At 33.0% G+C, this 18,786-nt stretch overlaps 1 protein-coding gene across 2 annotated transcripts in view; it reads right to left on the bottom strand.

Annotated features, from left to right (window-relative positions):
* Nucleotides 1-18,786, bottom strand: part of Csgalnact (Chondroitin sulfate N-acetylgalactosaminyltransferase) — a 139,993-nt gene that overhangs the window by 100,219 nt on the left and 20,988 nt on the right. For both annotated transcript variants that reach the window (XM_066406832.1, XM_066406833.1), the window contains exon 2: nucleotides 4,347-4,415. The gene's annotated coding sequence lies outside the window, so the exon portion shown is untranslated. The remainder of the gene's footprint in view (nucleotides 1-4,346; nucleotides 4,416-18,786) is intronic.

The raw sequence follows: 18,786 nt of genomic DNA, 5'->3' as shown, positions 1-18,786 counted from the left end.
AACTAGATAGGTTCACTAAACACCAAAATATTGTGATTGAGCTCAATATAGCTTTTACCAATGTCGCTGGTATAAGAGACACATCGTGTTCAAAGTTTAAATTTTATTTTGAAATTTGTCAATAATTAACAGTTTTGATACTATAAATCTGAAAATTGGTAGTTTTATATTTTTTTGGTGTGAAAATTACTTATTTTGACACTGCTCCTAGAGTATGCTAACTTCACCGTATTATTTAAGTTATTTAAAACATATTTTTTATTTGTTTGGCCATGCTTGAAACAAGTCGAAAGCTAAAAAAACTCACGATTCTACAGAGAAAATGTACTGTTGTTTAGGTCATTTAAATCTATTGGTTTTTAAATTATTTGCATCTAAAAGGTTCAATGTATTTTGCTATGATTTTTTTATTCTTAAAATAAGGAAAGGTATGAAGAAATAATCAAAGCAATAATAAATAACAATAACAATTATTAGTAATAGTGATAATAGCATAGTTCAAATCAAATGTTGTAAGTGTCTACCACCTACCTCAATACATTTTAGAATAACGTTTCTAAATGATAAACAAAATTTCACTATTACTTTTAAATGTATTCATGGCTTCTTGTATTATCTGTCGCAACTCCTGAAGAAAATTAAACAGAAAAAAAAATCATAGCAAAGTACATTGAGCTTTTTAAATGAAAATAACTTAAAAACCGATGGATTTAGATGACTTAAACAAAAGTACATTTTTTGTAATATTGCACTTTTTAAATTTTTGACTTGTTTCAAGCATGACCAAACACATGAAAAACGTGTTTTAAAATTACTTAAATAATACAGTGAAACTAGCGCCCTCTGGAAGCAACATCAAAATAAGCTAAAAATTCATAATTCTCCCACCAAAAAACATAAAATTACCATTTTTCAAATTTATACTGTAAAGATTTTTTTAATTATTGAGAAATTTTAAAATAAAATGTAAACTTTAAACACACTGTATCTCTTAAATCAGTGACATTAGTATAAGCAATATTACGCTCAATCGCAAAATTTAGTGTCTCAGTGTTAGCCCATTCTTTCTGACTCACCCTGTATATTATTGAAGTAGAGCTGAATCGTATAAGGTGGCACCAGTCAATAATCAACATAGTAACCCAACAAACTGAATAAAAATAATGAAGCGAATAAATTAGACGCTACCCAAAAACGGCGACTGGCAAACTAATAACTGTCGTTCTAAGCGTTATTTTCTCGAATCTACTAGGACATTTATCATTTAAACGGATGACTAAAATGCATTTTTCAAGCCATATATACGGTCCCGTTGCGATTTATTAGGAGTTCTCTCTTATTCGATAGAGCAGCCTCAAATTCCCATATTCGCCAAAGTGCTGCCCTGAAATTGCAATTTACTATCTCCAGCCGACATTTATTAAATCAATTGATTGCTTGTAATTTTTCAGTTAACATCCAATTTTTCCGTATAAAAAAGCCCCTTTACCAATCTCTAATAAAATGTGAGTCATACGTTAAAAGGTTGTATTGGTACCTGAAAGAGTTTGTTACGATATGTAGATTTTGAAAGCGAATTTGAGCTACATAACTCAGACATTTTGCAAGCATTGAAACGAATGCTAACTCGAACGAACGCACAAAATGCGTGGTCCAGAAACCAAAATTTATGGCCGGAATGTCATGTTTTAACTGTTTCCGTAATAGAGCTGGAATTTAGTGGCCGACATAAATTACCTTGCAGTATAATAATATATTCCGAACAAGGGATCTAAATAGTTTAATTATGGTTTATTTAACTTTTACAGGACCATTTTTTCGAAAACAATTTATCGGGGATTAACGAGGCCATTATACGGTTTTATCGTTGATAGATAATATTATCAGCACCATCAACACGCAAAGCTTTGTTTGAATGAAAAAATTAAACTTGCTGCCGGCAGAATGTCGAATTTACTTTGAACTTTAAAAACCAATTTCAATAGAGCCCGGCTATTCTATACATCACCAAATAATGTTCGAACCACTTGACGTACAATACAGTTCTATTTCCGACTAGAAAGTGCATTATTTATCCATTTACCACATACGTCAGTGCCTTTTGGCACGAAAATCGAAAAATTCATCGGGACGTCAAGCTGTGCCGTAAAAAGAACACCTCACGCCCGCCATTATCTTTGAAAAATAATATTTTTCGAAGCCCGTTTCCGACAAGTTGAAGGCATTCCATACTGCGAACTAAAAATCATAAATAAACTCAGAGAATAAGCCTTTTGTGATGGTATTAAAATTGAAATGTCGACATGTCATTTACAATGAATGGGGTTTGCGTTTGAAGTATGTTGTAATATTCATTAAATTTCTGTAAGATTTTGATAACATGCAACTATTACTGTTTGAGAAAAACTTATTACTTACCAGCATCACCATTAAAACACTCCTCAAAGTAATTGTCTTTTAACTTGTGAGCCTTGCCCATCTTGTTGGCATAATCCTTAGTTCCAACAAGATGGTGCGGCGCCAAATAATATTAAAAGAATGCCTGATAATTTGTTGTAAATATTTCCCGATGGAGTCATATCAAACAATGGAGATAAAAATTGGCCGGCACGTTCACCAGATCTTCCCCCATTAGATTATTAATTATGAAGAAGAATGAAAGACCTCATTTATAAATCTGTACCCACCAATATTAATGAGCTGTGAAGGAAGATCATCCCAACTTTAAGGACCAAAATAAAAAGAGGGGACATTTTAAGCTTAATGTAGTATTTAAGAAGACGCATAAAGCTGTGCTTGGAAGCAGAAGGTGAACCCTTCGAGCAGTTCTAATCATTTTTTGCTCGTTTCTTATTTTGTTATTTTTAAGGCAGTCTTTGTAAAAACCAATTTTTTTATATTTCCGCCAAACTGCAAGACTGAACCTTAACATATGATACATCACGCATAATAAAACACTAAATTAAAAAATGTGAATATGACAGATGGCACTCCTAAGAAAAAATCAAGTTGATGATGGTTATCGAAAATGGGAACTTGACCGCAATTTATGTATTAATTATGGTTCCAAGATCCCCTGGTTCGCCACGTTGTAGGTAAGAAAAAGGTGCAATGATAAAATATCATCATTGGATTCCAAAAAAACTCCAAAAAAAAGAAACTCGCAATTTTGAAGAGTGTCAAAGCCCCTATAGTTGAGCTTTAAAAATTGGCATAGATTTGAAAGTTAGTGTTTAATTTAACAGAAATCGAAAAATAAGTTACACAATTATTGACTGCCACACGGGGCTTTTATAAACGTGAAAGCCAAAATAAAAATACCCAATCAACTTCTGAGCCAAACACGTGAGTCCATTTTTCACAGCCTATACCTGTCTGACCCGAAACGAATCATCGTTTCCTTGGCAAATTTCGTTTATTAAAAGCCAGTTCGGTTTAAAAACAGCAATTTAGATTCTAAAAGCGTTTTTCTTGTGTTTTCCTCCGATTTATGGTGCTTTCCCCGGAATATAAAACTGCTCCGTTACTAGGAACTGGGATAAGGCAAGAAGTCGAGATTCGGCACGTTTTTACATTATTCATGTTATTTGTTTTTGTATATTTTTCGACGATAAGGTGGAACGAAGAAACCTGTCTCGACATTCTCATTTTAAGGCCTGTTACGGGAGAGACTGTTGTACCACTAAAGCCCTGGAAGTTCGTTATTGAATTAAGCGTTAGTCTACCAAACCCAAAAACAAATTTCACTAAAACTCATCTGTATAGTATACGTCCCTGGCGGCACACTAAAAGACTAACTTCATTTTAAACCACTCGCAACGTTCCAATTAAAGTCAAATTCCAAAATGGCTTATTATTACGACGTTAAACAGCATTAAAAGTTCTCAGTCTTGAGGGTAAACTCAAATAGTGACTAAGAATTGATTAACTTTTAAGGTTTATATTACACAACAAAAAGTTACTTTTAAAAGGTGTAATAGAGCTGGGTAGGTAATTATTGAGAGTTCGAGCATATTCGGAAATTTGAAAGGAGACATTATTTTCTCTGTTAGCAAATATTCAATAAATCTTGAACCCAACTCATATTTTATGACGGAGATACTCGCACACAGTGATATTGGATTATCTCTAAACAAGTAAACAAAAATTGTAATATGTTTGCAACAAATATTTGTCTTCGTCTAAAATTATCGGAATCGAGTTTCAGGATATTGTAAACAGCACAGTATTGGACATGATGGTAAACAAAATATTACATTTGACTTACTTGATGGTTAATATGACAGTAATGAACGTAATTTGATGTTCGGTGCGATTTAATGAAAGCATTTAACAAAAATCGTTACCTTATCAATATTCTAGAATCCAGAGTTGGGGAATTAAAGCTCCATCAGAACGTCTTCATTGCTTTCCATCTGCAAAAATAAACGTCATGTTTGGTTCATCGTCATCGTCGTTAAAAAATAATAAATAAATAAATAAATAAAAATAACTAAAGACTATTTGTGAACACAACATTGAAAAGAAACCTATTTCCTATCAACAAACAATTTTTTTATTATTTAAGTACTATTTAACTAAGTTTGTATTGTACCAAATCTATAGCTGTTTTCCTCAAACACTAATCGATAGATTTTGAATCGCAACACACTATTGAATGTAGTTTCTAAAGATCTTTAATTTGAGGTGTCACTTGACTCAAGCTTGAATTTTTTAAAATCGGCCATTTTACGCTCTCGGCGACGTAAGCAACAGTTAAAAAAATAAGCAAACGTCAAAAGACAGTATTTTTTGTCCTATTTAATGCTGCTTTTAAATTTTTTAAAAATAATAATTTGTTAAATAGTTAACGAGGGGGTACAATTTAGGATCATACGGTATTGCTCATTTACAACGAAAAAAATCACATAAATAAAGGTCTGATTTTCAAAAATTTTAAAAATATTTGGTTTCTATGTTTTTCTTATCCAATCCCACATAGCCAAAAGTTAGATGCATCAAGTGAAAAAACATAAAATTTACCATAACACCATACTTACGCTGTGCTTTGATGTTGCCAGATAATTAAATTAGAAGTAACGAGCATTTCGAGTAAAAATCTAATTTACATGCGTGCTAAATAATATTTTAACGACGGTTAACACATAGCATCCTTTGAAAAAAATTGTTTAACAATATTTACCAACAAAGAGTATGTTGATACGGTCTTTATTTATGGCTCTGCTAACGGTAATACATTTGAAGCTGTTATAAGACATGAATGTCGTTTCCCAGGACAATTCCCAATAACAGAGCATTTGTCAGTTTTCCTCGTCGAGGAGTTAGTATTCGAGATCTTATTGAGAATGGAAATTTCAAGGAAAACATTATCACATTTTTATATGAAGATCTTACAAACATCTCACGTAGGATAGCGAAGAGACTCGGCATACCGCATTTTGTGGTACATACAACACTCCGGTCAAATAGTCAACACTCTTTCCATAAACATAAAGTTCCATCCGGAATCCATTTACCACTTGCCGTGACCATTACCACCATAGGTTCTGGATTAATATTTGGTTAGGATTAATAGGAAATCGTTTATTTGATAAAATACATTGAAGAGAGGTAGTTTCTAAATTTATTAGGATTGGAGCTTAATCCTCGCCTGGAAAATATTTCCTTATCGGTTTAACAGCGAACTTGGTTTCAACTAAATGGATGCGCAACACATAGTGGTAGGCAGGTGACCACGTAGCTGAATGAAAATTATCAGGAAAATGAATTGAATAACACCATAAGCAGTCCAAGTTCCAACAGGGGGATCCCGGTCGAAATTCGATCGGACCTTGACGGACAGTCTCCGGACCGGACCTTGAGTTGCGTAGAGGCCACCGTATGAAACTATAGTATCCAATCCGTCTTTTCGGATCATTTGTGTTCAGGTCTGTAGCCACCTGTATACCACTACAAATTGAACATTCCTCTAGTTGAAACTAACCCCGCTGCCTTACTACTAAAAGAACATTTTTCAGTCGATTATTAAGCTCTAATCACATCTTACTAACAGATATACATCCAAGAGAACTAAGAGCAACAACTTATAAGAAAGAGCTACTCCTTTCACCTAGTAACCTTCACATGGCGTATCTAAATTTTCGCTATGTAGAATCGAAAAGTCCAGGCTATTTCAGTAAGCACGTAAGAATATTCTTAAAAATTAAGAAAAAAATAAAAATCAAATATTGCTTAAACCGTTGAAAATCAGACCCTTACCGATATAATTTTTTTGTTAAAAAAAGCTGCATAATTATCTACCAAAGTATCTTCTCATCGTAGAACATGCTGTATAAGAAAACGATACTCCAGCAGTTAATAAAGTATTAAAGACTGTCGTGAAAAGCTTAATATTAGTTGTTTTGTTTGTATTTAGATAAAGTTTGTTGAGACTCACAAAGTTTGAGGAATAGCCTCACTTATCGCCAAATCCACGAGAAGTGTAAGAATAACAAAACCAATTGATTAATCGAAATCAATAATATAAATAAGCCTTTGTGCTTGGTTTGGCGGAAGGAAATTAATTAGGGGATTCAAAAACGCTTCCTTAACTTCGTATTTCTGTTCTGGAGTTTTCCAGATCAACAGACCGAAATTTCCTTTAAGTTTTCTTCCAGTTTTTCCAGTTCGTCATTATTATTTACCCAGTTTCTGTCTTTTCCAGCCATTCGGAGCTTTTTTACGATTGCTCGTCATTCCGATGTAATTCCATTAGTCTGCAGGACTGAAAGTATTTTTTATACTCGAAAGACCCCTAGAATCGGGATTAATCGGGAGTCTTATTTAGTTTTATAATTGAAAGTTTTGGAAATCACGTAATAGTAAATTTTTATATTTCGTAAATGAACAACTTTGAACTTTGCTACGGTTCACAGTTTTTAATTTTTATTCAAATATCTCTTATGAATGTAAACAAAAACAATTCATTATCTGAATTTTTGTTACTATAAATATATCTGTTGTACCTGATTTAAATTTCTAAATATTTTTAATGAAGTAAATTCGACGTATCTGCAATACATCAATCAGACATTGTTTGAAATAGAACATGCTTAGTAGTATGTACATTTCTATGTACATACATGTATTAAATGGGTGTATTAATGAGAATATTAAATGTTAATAGTATATTATGCATCCAGATGATGAAACGACCTCAGCATCAAGTTCAATCTAAATGTGAAGACTTTACGATTTACAACGTATATACGACTTTCTCCACTACAAAATCAACTAAAAAATTACAATAATCTTACTTAAATTAAGCATAAATTAAATCCAATACACAAAAAGGGACACATCTCAAATTACAAAACAAAGGGAGCCGTTTCATTTCACATTCATTTCCAAGGAAAGCACAAATAAAATAGCAAGCGGGTGATGAAGATATTTTAGTCAATTTGATCACTAGGTAAATACTGAGCCATATACGGGTCATTATTAACTTGTTTTTTAACTGTTTTTGCACAAAAAAGGCGAGAAAACCCACTTTGCAGCCATGCAACAAGCTGAATAATGGGATCTTTTAAAGCTAATAGTGGATTTTTTTAATGGTAACGTGTGTGTTATGAAATTTATTAATGCTCGTTAGAGTGGTATTCGAACTGGATCCATTGACAGAAAATAAAATTGCTGTTCAAAAACCAACTGAAAACTAATTCTTACTAAAGTCGCTTTTGAAATCAATTTCAATTATGCGTGTATTTCAGTCTTAATTTGCATCATTTTAGTAAGTTGTAGAAAATCCCCAAACCTGATTTTGTAACAAAACATTATTTTTTGTAAACAGCATGTTTACAAAGATAAAGTTTGTTACAATTTCAAATTTTTCCAAAGTAGTATCGTTATGATTTTTGTTTCATACTTTTGAGATATTAATTCAAATTTAATGCGCGCTAATTGCTATACATACATTACATGTAGCATGTTTAATGAGGATAATTCTTCAAATTTTATGAGGAATCCAACAACATTTTGGATATGATAAAATGCGATCCTCGTAGTTTTAGGACACCCTGTATGATCGGAAATATGTTTTTACTACGAGTTCTACAGAACTAATAAATTTTTGCTTTTCTTTTATTTTACCTATAACCCTCTTTCTTCTACCCTCCGCACATACGCTATTAGGACACCCGTAAACTGTCCCAAAAGTCACATAGATGTTGACATACAAAAGCGGATAAAAAACCAATAACCGAAAAAAAATTAAAGCTGTGAAATTCCACGAATGAATCAAAAGCAAATCCCAACCTTATCCTGGAATTCCCGATGTCTACTCTTTCGTTCTGTAACGTAATTATTTCATCTCGGTGATTTTTTCGGCAGAGAAATTTAAGAGAATATAGCTGAAGCCGTATTTAAGCTGAAACTCCAGAAAAGAATGTCGATGCAATCCTTACGAACAAACCATGCATACTAACGATAATTGGAATGAAAAATTGCACATCCGATCCATTACACTGGAAAATATGGATGAAGTGCGAGAAAGGAGTAAGCAATTTACCTCAGCTTATCAAAATGAGCCAACTTGACTATACCTATATTGCCGAAATTCAATTATCAGAAGTGATACAACACCAAATTCCATTTCGTTTAATGTTACAAAACGCGCCACTTACGCGTATTCTTATGATTTGGTAACATACCTTACGGAACAAAGATGTGATTTTCACTCTACTGATAAACAGTGTGTAACATTTAACCTGGAATATCGAAATATCTCTAACTAAGCATCACATAAAGAAACGTTTAGTATCAAGCTTTAATCACTTAGGGGGAGACATATTGGTGTTAAAGTTGATTCCCGTCCACCCCCGTGTGAGCGGGGAAAGGGTTAACATTTTAATTTCAAATGACAACCTCCATTTTTTTTAGTTTCGGATAATACGGAGAAAAATAAGGAACATATTTTCGATTCATTCTAAAAAACACTGTAAGAAACGAAATTCAATTCATATCTTAAGTGGCACGTTTAAAAAATTTGTGTGGGGCAAAAAAATCTATGTTAATAAAATGTGGTAAACAAACAATAACGTAAACAAATAAAACATTTACTTTTAAACATTTTGTTGCTAATACTGCTCCATGATGGAATATTTGACCGTAGAAAATCGAAGTAGTTTTGGTGTATGAAGAAGCCGGTAGGCATTTAAATAACGTTTTCAATTTCTACGCTCAGCGTTTTCCTGAAAGACCATAATCCCGGACTTCTTTCTATCGTGTGATTAAGAAATTCATTAATGAAGTGACGGTAAATCAGAGGAAAGGAAGTTACCTAGCAACTATGTGTGAAGAAAACAATCAAATTATTGTCCTAGGTGATGCTTTTAATCCCCAAGTGAGCACAAGAAGAATATCAGGATTATTGGGAATTTCTCATATGAGTGTGTGGAGAATGCTGAGGATGCACAAGTTTCATCTTTATCATATCTCTTTACACCAAGAGCTCCATGAGGAAAATTTTCAAAATCGTTTAGGCTTTTGTGAGTGGACATCTAGCCAGATCGAAAGAAATACCAATTTTTTCCGTTATGTATTATTCTCTGATGAGTAATCGTTTACAAATCATGTTACAGTTAATATAGGCATAACATGTATTATTGGAATGTTAAAAATCAGCATTGGCTTCGAGAAGTTGACCATCAGCGTCATTGTCAACGTATGGTGTGGAATAATTGGCAGTAAACTTATCTGTCTTCACATAATCAAGGGCAACCTGAATAGTGGAAGGTTTTTTAGTATAAATCCAAAAAAATATTTCAAGCAAATTGTTGTTATTTTTAGCCATATTATTCGAATTTGTTAAAAAATGGGGGTTGTCATTTGAAATTAAAAAGTTAACCCGTACCCCGCCCATAGAGGGGGTGAAATCAACTTAAACACCAATATATTGTCTCCTCAGAATAATTAAAGTTTGATACTAAACATTTCTTTATATAGATAAGATGCCTAGTATTCGAGATATTTCGATATTGCAAGTTAAATGTTACACCCTGTATTTTTCATCTATAATATTAAGATCATTCCGGTTTCTATTTATCACGCAGAATTCAGTATAAATATCTCTCTAGAGGAACTAGAAAATAAGACCCCAGTCCAGATACGGTCAAATTATCAATATGTTGCTAAACCTGCCAGGTAAGTAAACCCTCTTGAGTCGATGTAATGGAGAAAGCAAATTGATTAAATTGTGAGTAGTTATCCAATTACATATTTAGTTTCTCGAGTTCAATAGCAAGAACACATTTAATCCACAAGACTTTTAGAAAAGTTAAGAAATTTGTCGTGAGGGTTTAGCACAAACCCAATTAAGAGTTTTGTTTGTGTCAAAATAAACGTATCGCTTTAAAAGGAACGTATTTGCGAATATGTACATCATTACGTCCCATATAATTTGAATAACATTTATTCACCCTAACAGTGTTATGAGTAGGCGTTCTAGTTCTTTAAGAGTGCAAGAAAAGCAATAGATAAGGCGACTGATGACCGGTTCAATTTATTTGTTTTGATGATTTTTTTTATGTATAATTCTAAGTTTAGATTTGAAATTCATTACTTTTTTTTCTTTTTATTTATTACCCTTATATTGTATGCCTAATGTTGGCTACTTTAATATTTATGTCTGCGTCCGGCCCGGACGACACTTAGGGGTTTCTTCAACGTTTCCTATTAGTATCTACAAATATTTTTATTTATATTTAATCGTAAGCTAGTATATTTAAAACATAAAAAACAATTAATAACTTAAAAAATGAAAAAAGAAAGTGTAGCAGTGGTTGAGGCGCGAGGCGTTGAAGAGTTAGAGACACTCTGGCAGTGCGGGACATACAAGGCAACTGGACACAAACTGCTGATAAAAAATGTGGTTCTAAAAGTGCAAGTTCAAAGCAGTCCTAAACGTCAGAATCCTGTCCATTGTAAAGTGTGGAATCAATAACAATTCGCCATTCGACCACGAAACATTTTGGTTCTTGGGACACCACATATTTGACCTTCCAAACGGATCAGAAAACGTTTTGGGTCCTGCGACCCTGACCACACACGAACAGAAACTTCAATGTTAATTGTACTAATTGGTGTTATGACTGTTTCAATAATAGTGGATAATTGAAAAGCTTTTGAATTTAGTTCGAGGCGTGATACCGTTGTACTCAGAACAAAGTGGACGTACTTAGAACAAAGAAGAGGGATTTTCTTAAGGTTAAAGTAATTTCTTTTTGTTTATTATTGAAGTTTAATTTTAAGTTATTACTAAAGAAACTATAAGCATTCAAAGTAGCGAGCCAAAGTTTTCTTTAATACAAAAGTTTCCTAAGTAAATCATAAAGGGATTTTCAGAAAACTCAGATGGTACCCCTTGATTAGTAACAGTTTACAAGAAACCATATTGTTTCTCTCTTGAATAAATTAATTCAACCACTTACCCACGGTTTTTACTTTATCATGTTGGAAAGTGGATATCAGCTAAGCGTTAAGCAAATTTTTGCCGAAATGTATGAAGATGAGGACGATAAGAACCAAAGTGATGTAGACGATCGAGTGGAAGCCACAAATAAGGCAGAAATCAGCCCGCTGAACTACAACAGTTTCAATTCGTAACAATTTAAGCAACTTACCCTTTGATGTCAATGATCATCAAATTCACTCTCATTTACTTTACAGCGATATTCCTTAAATTGAGAAGCAATTTTCAAAAAGGATAAATCTTCAATCGCCTCTCTTTTGAAAGATAAATTGCCATGAGTTAAAAATGCACTATTATTAGTAATATTTACTAAAAAATCCTTTTTCAAAAGTTTTAGTTATCTTTTCACTTTAGTACATTGCTTCTAGAACTCCTCGTTTGATTGCCACTAATATGTCCCACATTCTTAGTAGCACTTATTTTAATTTTCTTTCGACCCAAGCTTTCTCATTTTTCTTCGATCGTCTCTTCTTAGATCTCCAGGGCCTTGAGGGAATTCTAACTAAAGACTTGCCATTCTCTGGATATTCCCTCTTTACCTTCTTATCTGGTTTCTAATGTCGAGAACATAATAGCTATTAGTGTCAAAAGACCTACTATAGTGTAATTTTTGTAAGCAGAGTGGTACATGTATTAACATTATACCGGCCGGTAAGTGTAAATTAATGGTACTGGCAATGCACTAGATTATGATTCAGGGTTCAGCATGAACAATCACAAATAACTCAGTTGAAACATATGCAATCGTCGATAGGCCAAAATTCACAAAAGCTGTATTTAAACATATTTTTGTTCATTTTCGCCTCCGGTAATCCAGAGTTCTAAAGAACCAAAAACTCATTGGAAATGGACTGATTGGAACTGCCAAAGCAAGTGGGCCGCTTTGCCTACCAGCCAATGAATTTACAGATTATAATTGACTCACTGAAATATTATCCGGTGTGGGTCTCATAATTCAGATTTAGAACGCAAATTAAATACAAACAGCCTTGTTTATAGACGATTTTAATGAGCGATTTTATCCCACTAAAGTTCCACTAGCTTAACTCCACAAAAAATCAATTAATGGAGGATCTTAATAGTCACTGGTTTATAGCAGACTACTAAAACATTAGTATGAATAACATTTTCTTTTTTTTTAATGAGCAATTTTGCGAAATTTACAATTTTTTATCAGTGATCAAGAGTTAATTCTTCATCGCATAAAATACCTAGACATATCTAAAAAATTTGACGCATATCAAAAAATTATAGATTTCTGACACAAGGCGAAACATTTTACAGGTTGTCATTTTTTTGCAATTTGGCGTGTGTCAAAAACTGACACAGTGCAAATTTGTGATACATGCTAACTAACATACATATTTATAATAACTTTGAGAAGTTAGTTGCGGTCAATGCGGTTGCTAAACCCAAACTTACGAGCCCTAACATCTATATGTTTGGACGATCTATAATTTTTATTTAAACAAAATAGCACCTATATGATATTGTTGAATACGTTTTTTCTACTCTTTTGTCAGTAAAAAATAAATAACGTTAGAATCATCTACGGCATAAAATTGACAATTACAGGTCAGTGCTACCTAATGAACCTTTATATTGTTATGTAATATTATTACATACAGCTTGCAACTAGCGCAAGAAGTATTTTTTCTCCAGAAACAGACTTTTCACTTTTCAGAACTTTGAAACCCGATAAATTCTCAAAAAGTTTATATAAAAGGTTTTCTTATATCTCGACTTCTTCAAATGATATAAAAAAGAAGCCAATATTAACGTACCGTCTTATACTGTAGTAAATGAACATAATCGTTTAATGAAATTTAACAGTATGGGTATTAAATAATTTAGTTATTCTACTAAATTTTATATAAAGACTAAGCTCATTCACTGCATTATACAGAGCGTTTCATAATGATATGGCATTTTTTTAAGCGGAATAGTTCATATAAATGTATGTCTTCAAATGTTTCACTATCTAGCTGTAAAATGATGAAGTTTCAAGAAGAAGTCTTCTAGTTTTTTTAAAATTTATTTTCACAATCAGATGCAGAAACAAGTTAAGATATCAACGAAGAACTAACAAAGCAAAACAAAAAATAAATGTATCATATTATAGTCACGGCTTATTGGACTATTTTTAAATCCGGCTTTTAAATTCGTATAATTTCAAAACAATGTTTTAATTGTTTGCTTAAAAACCCTTACAAATACCAAAAAAAGACAAGAAAGAAAAAGTTTTCAAAACTGACAATGGCAACCCATTTGAAAACACCCCCTAAACTTTTATGGGGAAAATTTCATATGGTTTTCAAAGTAGGTGCTCAACTATAATTCCAATTTCCTACACAAAAACAAGGTATAATAAGCTTGCCTCAAATAGAATTGGAAACCGGGCCACCATTCGCTCATTTATGCTCAGTTCGCTTTCAAAAGTTAATAAAAGGCTTAACCAACTCGGTCCTTCTATACCGAAAACAGACAAATTTCGGAATTAAATTTTCGGTCATTTTTACCTCTTTTCGATTACATCAGAATGGAGATTAACCACGTAAAAACAGCATGTCGTTTAAAATTTAGATTATCTTTTAATGTCAGATTCCTCAATGGCTCTCCGCACCCTTTATAGAAAGTCGTTAGGGTAATGGATTGTCAATACTCTCCACAACAAAGCCCCACAAAATGTCTATCTTGAGGTTAAAGTCTTTTACCATAATAGACACAATAGGGTTTTTAACTTGAAACGTCGTTCCCTCGGTGGCGACATCAAATCATGCAAAAGATTGTCCCCACGGAGAATGAAACACTTTTCTTTACAATAGAAAAGCGGCTTAAAAGCTTTCGGACATAACTTTTCCGTAAAGTGTATTCCTTTATTAAAACGTACTCTGTTTCTGTATTCCATTTCCTTAAAGGTGCAGTTTTGCTAGCAAATTTATGGCAATTATAGAAAGTACAATAGCGGCACTTGAGTGCGATAACGCCCAGATGTTTGTAATCTATTTGATGCATAGTTTTAAGTTTAGACTATAAAAGTTTTACGCAATTATCAGCCAAGACCGTTACAGTAAACTACAGAAGTTGAATTTGTTTGTGTTTCGAACCGAACTAAATTTTGAGAGAAAAACGGATTCCCGGAACAGATCTTTTTATTGTATCCAAGAAATACACTGGATGAAAATCAAACGTGATAGAATTTCAATAATCACTTTACTAATTTATAAACTGCAAGTGACAGAAACTGGCTAAATCGATCTCCCAAAGCACACAATCCAAAAAGGGACTTCGATGGAATATCAGCGACAAGAACAACTTTCCTCATCTACTGTTGAAACAGTACAGTGAAAATATAAATTTTCTGATAATAATGATAATTATTATTTCTATGATAGACTGTTGGGTCTGGAGACCAACAGCAAATCGATATCTTCGTTAATTTTTGCAATAACATGGTACTGAATGAACTAGGCGGAAGAAGAACCATGCCTGAGTCGTTTGATAGGCAGTTAGTTTAGCGTCCATTTACAGTTGATATAGGGATAAACTAGGCAAGTTACCTCAGATTAGTTCAGGTTTGTTCATGTTCCCCTTTCTGGGTACAAAGCGTGATACGAATATAGCATGTTCATATTATTTCTTGCGTACAGAAAAAAAGACAACTTCGAAAAAATGCTCAGCAGTATGCATTAATTCCATGGATTGGATAAAATCAAGCTATTAATAATGGAGAGAGAACTAACGCCAAAATTCCTGCTATAGCAAATTTTAAAGTTATTGCCTCAAATGGAAAAAAACGTATGGAGATGTGATTCACTCCAAATTGACACTCCGACATTCACAGAAGAGGAATTGAAAACTGCATTATTGAGGTTAAAATTAAAAAAAGTCATGGACACCGACAGAATCCCAAACAAAATTATAAAAATCTATGGAGAATATCTTTCTGAACCTTTCCTCTCCAATTATAGGCAAACCGCCAACTGGTTAAAAAAATAGAAAATTTCATGTGATATGGAAAATTGTTACCCAGGTTTGCCTGTTACGAAAAACGAACAAAAAGTTATTTTTACGCCACAAAGGCCCCAGACAAAAATAATTATAAATTACAAGGTGAGACCTCCCGCAGCTGTTTTTAGTCATTCGTTGATTGCACTATCAGCGTGATAATAACAGCATTCCCCAGTAAATAATGTAGATTGGGGGTGTTGAGACTATTTTTTGGGTTATCGTAGTACTCCTCAATTTAACATTGTTTTACTTGGTTTATACAAGGAGAGTCAGAAAGAATGGGCTAACACTAAACTGGAAATACTAGTCATCAAAATATTGTGATTGAGCTCAACATGGCTTATAACAATGTCACTGGTGTAAGAGGTACAGTGTATTCAAAGTTTAAATTTTGTTCTGAAATATTTCAATAATTGAGAAAGTTGTGATAGCATAAATCTAAAATTGGTAGTTTTATGTTTTTTGATGTGAAAATTATGAATTTTAAGATTATTTTAACATTACTCCTAGAGGACTCTAGTTTCACCGTATTATTAAAATAATACGGTAAAACTAGTGTCCACTAGAAGCAACGTTAAAATAACCTTAAAATTCGTAATTCTCATACTAAAAAACATAAAACTACCAATTTTCAGATTTATACTACTATCAAATCTATCTTAATTATGAAAAAATTTCAGAACAAAATTTAAACTTTTAACACACTGTATCTCTTAAACCAGTGACTTTGATATAAGCCATGTTGAGCTCAATCACAATATTTTGATGACTAGTACCTCCAGTTTAGCGTTGGCTCATTTTTTCTGACTCACTCTATATAATAATGTTTGAAGAAAAGTACACAGATTGAAGCCCAACCATAAGCTTCTCTCTTTGTCTTGATTGTAGTTAGCTTAATTATTGTTTTGGTTCCCTGCTTTAACAGTACCATTTACTTTACACTACATCCCTCATATACCTTTGTCCGTCCAATACCCCGAAGGAGGCTAATAAAAGACCACTCTCAGTTCTAGGGTAGCTTCTGAAGATTGACACCTTAAAATTGGGCAAAATCTAGTAACTATGGTTTCAGTGGCGTCCGTGTTTTTTTTTGTTTTGTTACCACCCCTTTTGCTCGCCAACCCCGTAAAGGGGGAAACCTGACAGACAGCAACATGCATTTTGTGGAATTAATTGAGAAAGGATAGAGAAACGTCGAAAGACATAGTTTTTTTTATAACTTTCTTCGCAAGTTCGTTATCAATGTTATGTTCATTTAGGTAGCACCTCGCGTGCAAGAAATAAAAGGTTAAATTGTTAACCATAGGAAGATGGGATAATTAATTGTAGTACTCACATAGGATACATACATTTTATAGAGACCGTCGATGAGAGTCTTAACGTTTACACAATTAGTGTTTTTTTATGTACACAGTTTCATGAAACTCACGTTTTCTTTTCTTTTCAGTTTTTAAAACTTTAGCATTTTGAAAATCGAAATGAATTTGATTTGCAAATGTTAATTTAATTTTTTATGTATTTACTGATTTGGTTCCGTTACAGCTTTTATCAGGGATTTTATATACTGCATACTTTTTGTCTGTTGTAAAATTATTTTAGGTTAAAATTTGCTGAAGTGCTGTTTTAATAAGCTGTCTCTTTTCGAATGAATTTTCCGAAAAATTCTGGTATATAAAGTATAGTGTAGTAGTTCCTAGATGGTTCTTTTATAATGGAAATGCACCGTACGGAACATGTTTAGACTTCTTTCAATTAAATTTGAGTAACTAAACGTTAATTATTGTCATTTAATGGCGCGATGAAAAATCTTCACGTATAGTTTTGCCAAAATGTAATAGAAAGACTACCGAAAAAAAGTTACCTACTGATGCCTCTTCATGATAACATCCTTTTTTTCAAGTTTGAAGAGAAAATTCAAGTTGATTCCCCTAGAAAAAAGGATAAAACGTGAGGTTCCCTGCAATGTGCTAAACTGATAAATGTCTAAAAAACTCTCCCCGAAATACGTCAGTTTCCGGCCTTTACTAAAGTTTAATAAATAATGCACGGCCCTCGTATTCTCCTTTTACAATTTTAATTTTTCAAATTCAATTTTCATCTGTTCCTTTCAGTACCTCCTATTTGAAGAAATTCGAATGGAATGGAATGTATTGGCGCGTTCTAGTATAAAGACAAATAGACAAAGTATGAATTTCCTCAATTCCTAATAGAAATTTAAAATAGGAAACTGGCAAGATATTGCGTTATATTTCGGAAACTGGAATATGGAACTAAAATCCGTTTTCAATTCCCATCGTCGAATAATGACGTCTGCAGGATAAACTCGTTTTAAACTTATTTGTTTCAGCTCTACATGTGCATATTTAAGATAGTTTAATTCGACATTTACGATGTGCCTTTTAAGGCGGGTAATGAAGTGAATGATGTGTATTCTATCTAGCTCTTTGCTAAGAATCAATATTCGAATTATTTCGGTAGGAAGATGAAAAATAAATGTACGGCTAAAATCTAATGAACATTATAAGGCAATAAATCATGTTCTTGCATGGATACGGAATGTTAAGAGACACATTTTAAACCGTCCTATCATCAAACGCAAAAAACGGGGACTTCAGGACAAATCGGCTTTGTTATATGAATGATATATTAAGTTCCTCAAGGGGCCCTTTCTTAAACTTTATCCAACTTTGCAGCCTAAGGAGATTGCTTTGCCCTAAAACGGGTAAAACATTAATGAGCATATCTGACTAAAGTCAAAATTGTAGCTTTTGACCCTATTTCACCACAATCGTCTCTTTAATTATGAAAAATCACTTTCATACCACATTGTTTGTTCCTTGTATTCGAAAATGAAATATTTTGCGAACGCAAGGATATTCAGTAATAAGAGAGAGTCTTAAAATTATGCAAAACTTGATACATAAAGGGAACATAAAACTCCTTTATGCTGCACAATACCGGGAAAGCTTTGGAGGATTCCTTTTTTTGTTTTCTGTTCGCACAAAAATAATCTCTTTCTCGGTTTGCCGCGTTTTTGTACGACAATAAACGAGGGAAAGGTTCCTGTTTTGCTGTGCCCTAATTTTCGTAAAACTAATATCTTCTTTTTCTATGCATTTGGTCCGGAAATAACCCCATTTAACTTACATTAATATACAGACAGACATTGCAATATTCAAATCGATGATTAAGCAACAAACCCGCATCAACATGTTCACATAAAGCAAATCTCTCATTCGTAATTCAAGGGAGGCCAATCAAGTTGGAGC

The sequence above is a fragment of the Euwallacea similis genome, chromosome 3 (assembly GCF_039881205.1).
Source record: "Euwallacea similis isolate ESF13 chromosome 3, ESF131.1, whole genome shotgun sequence".
Taxonomy (NCBI): Eukaryota; Metazoa; Arthropoda; class Insecta; order Coleoptera; family Curculionidae; genus Euwallacea; species Euwallacea similis.
This window is presented reverse-complemented; position numbering and strand designations above follow the sequence as displayed.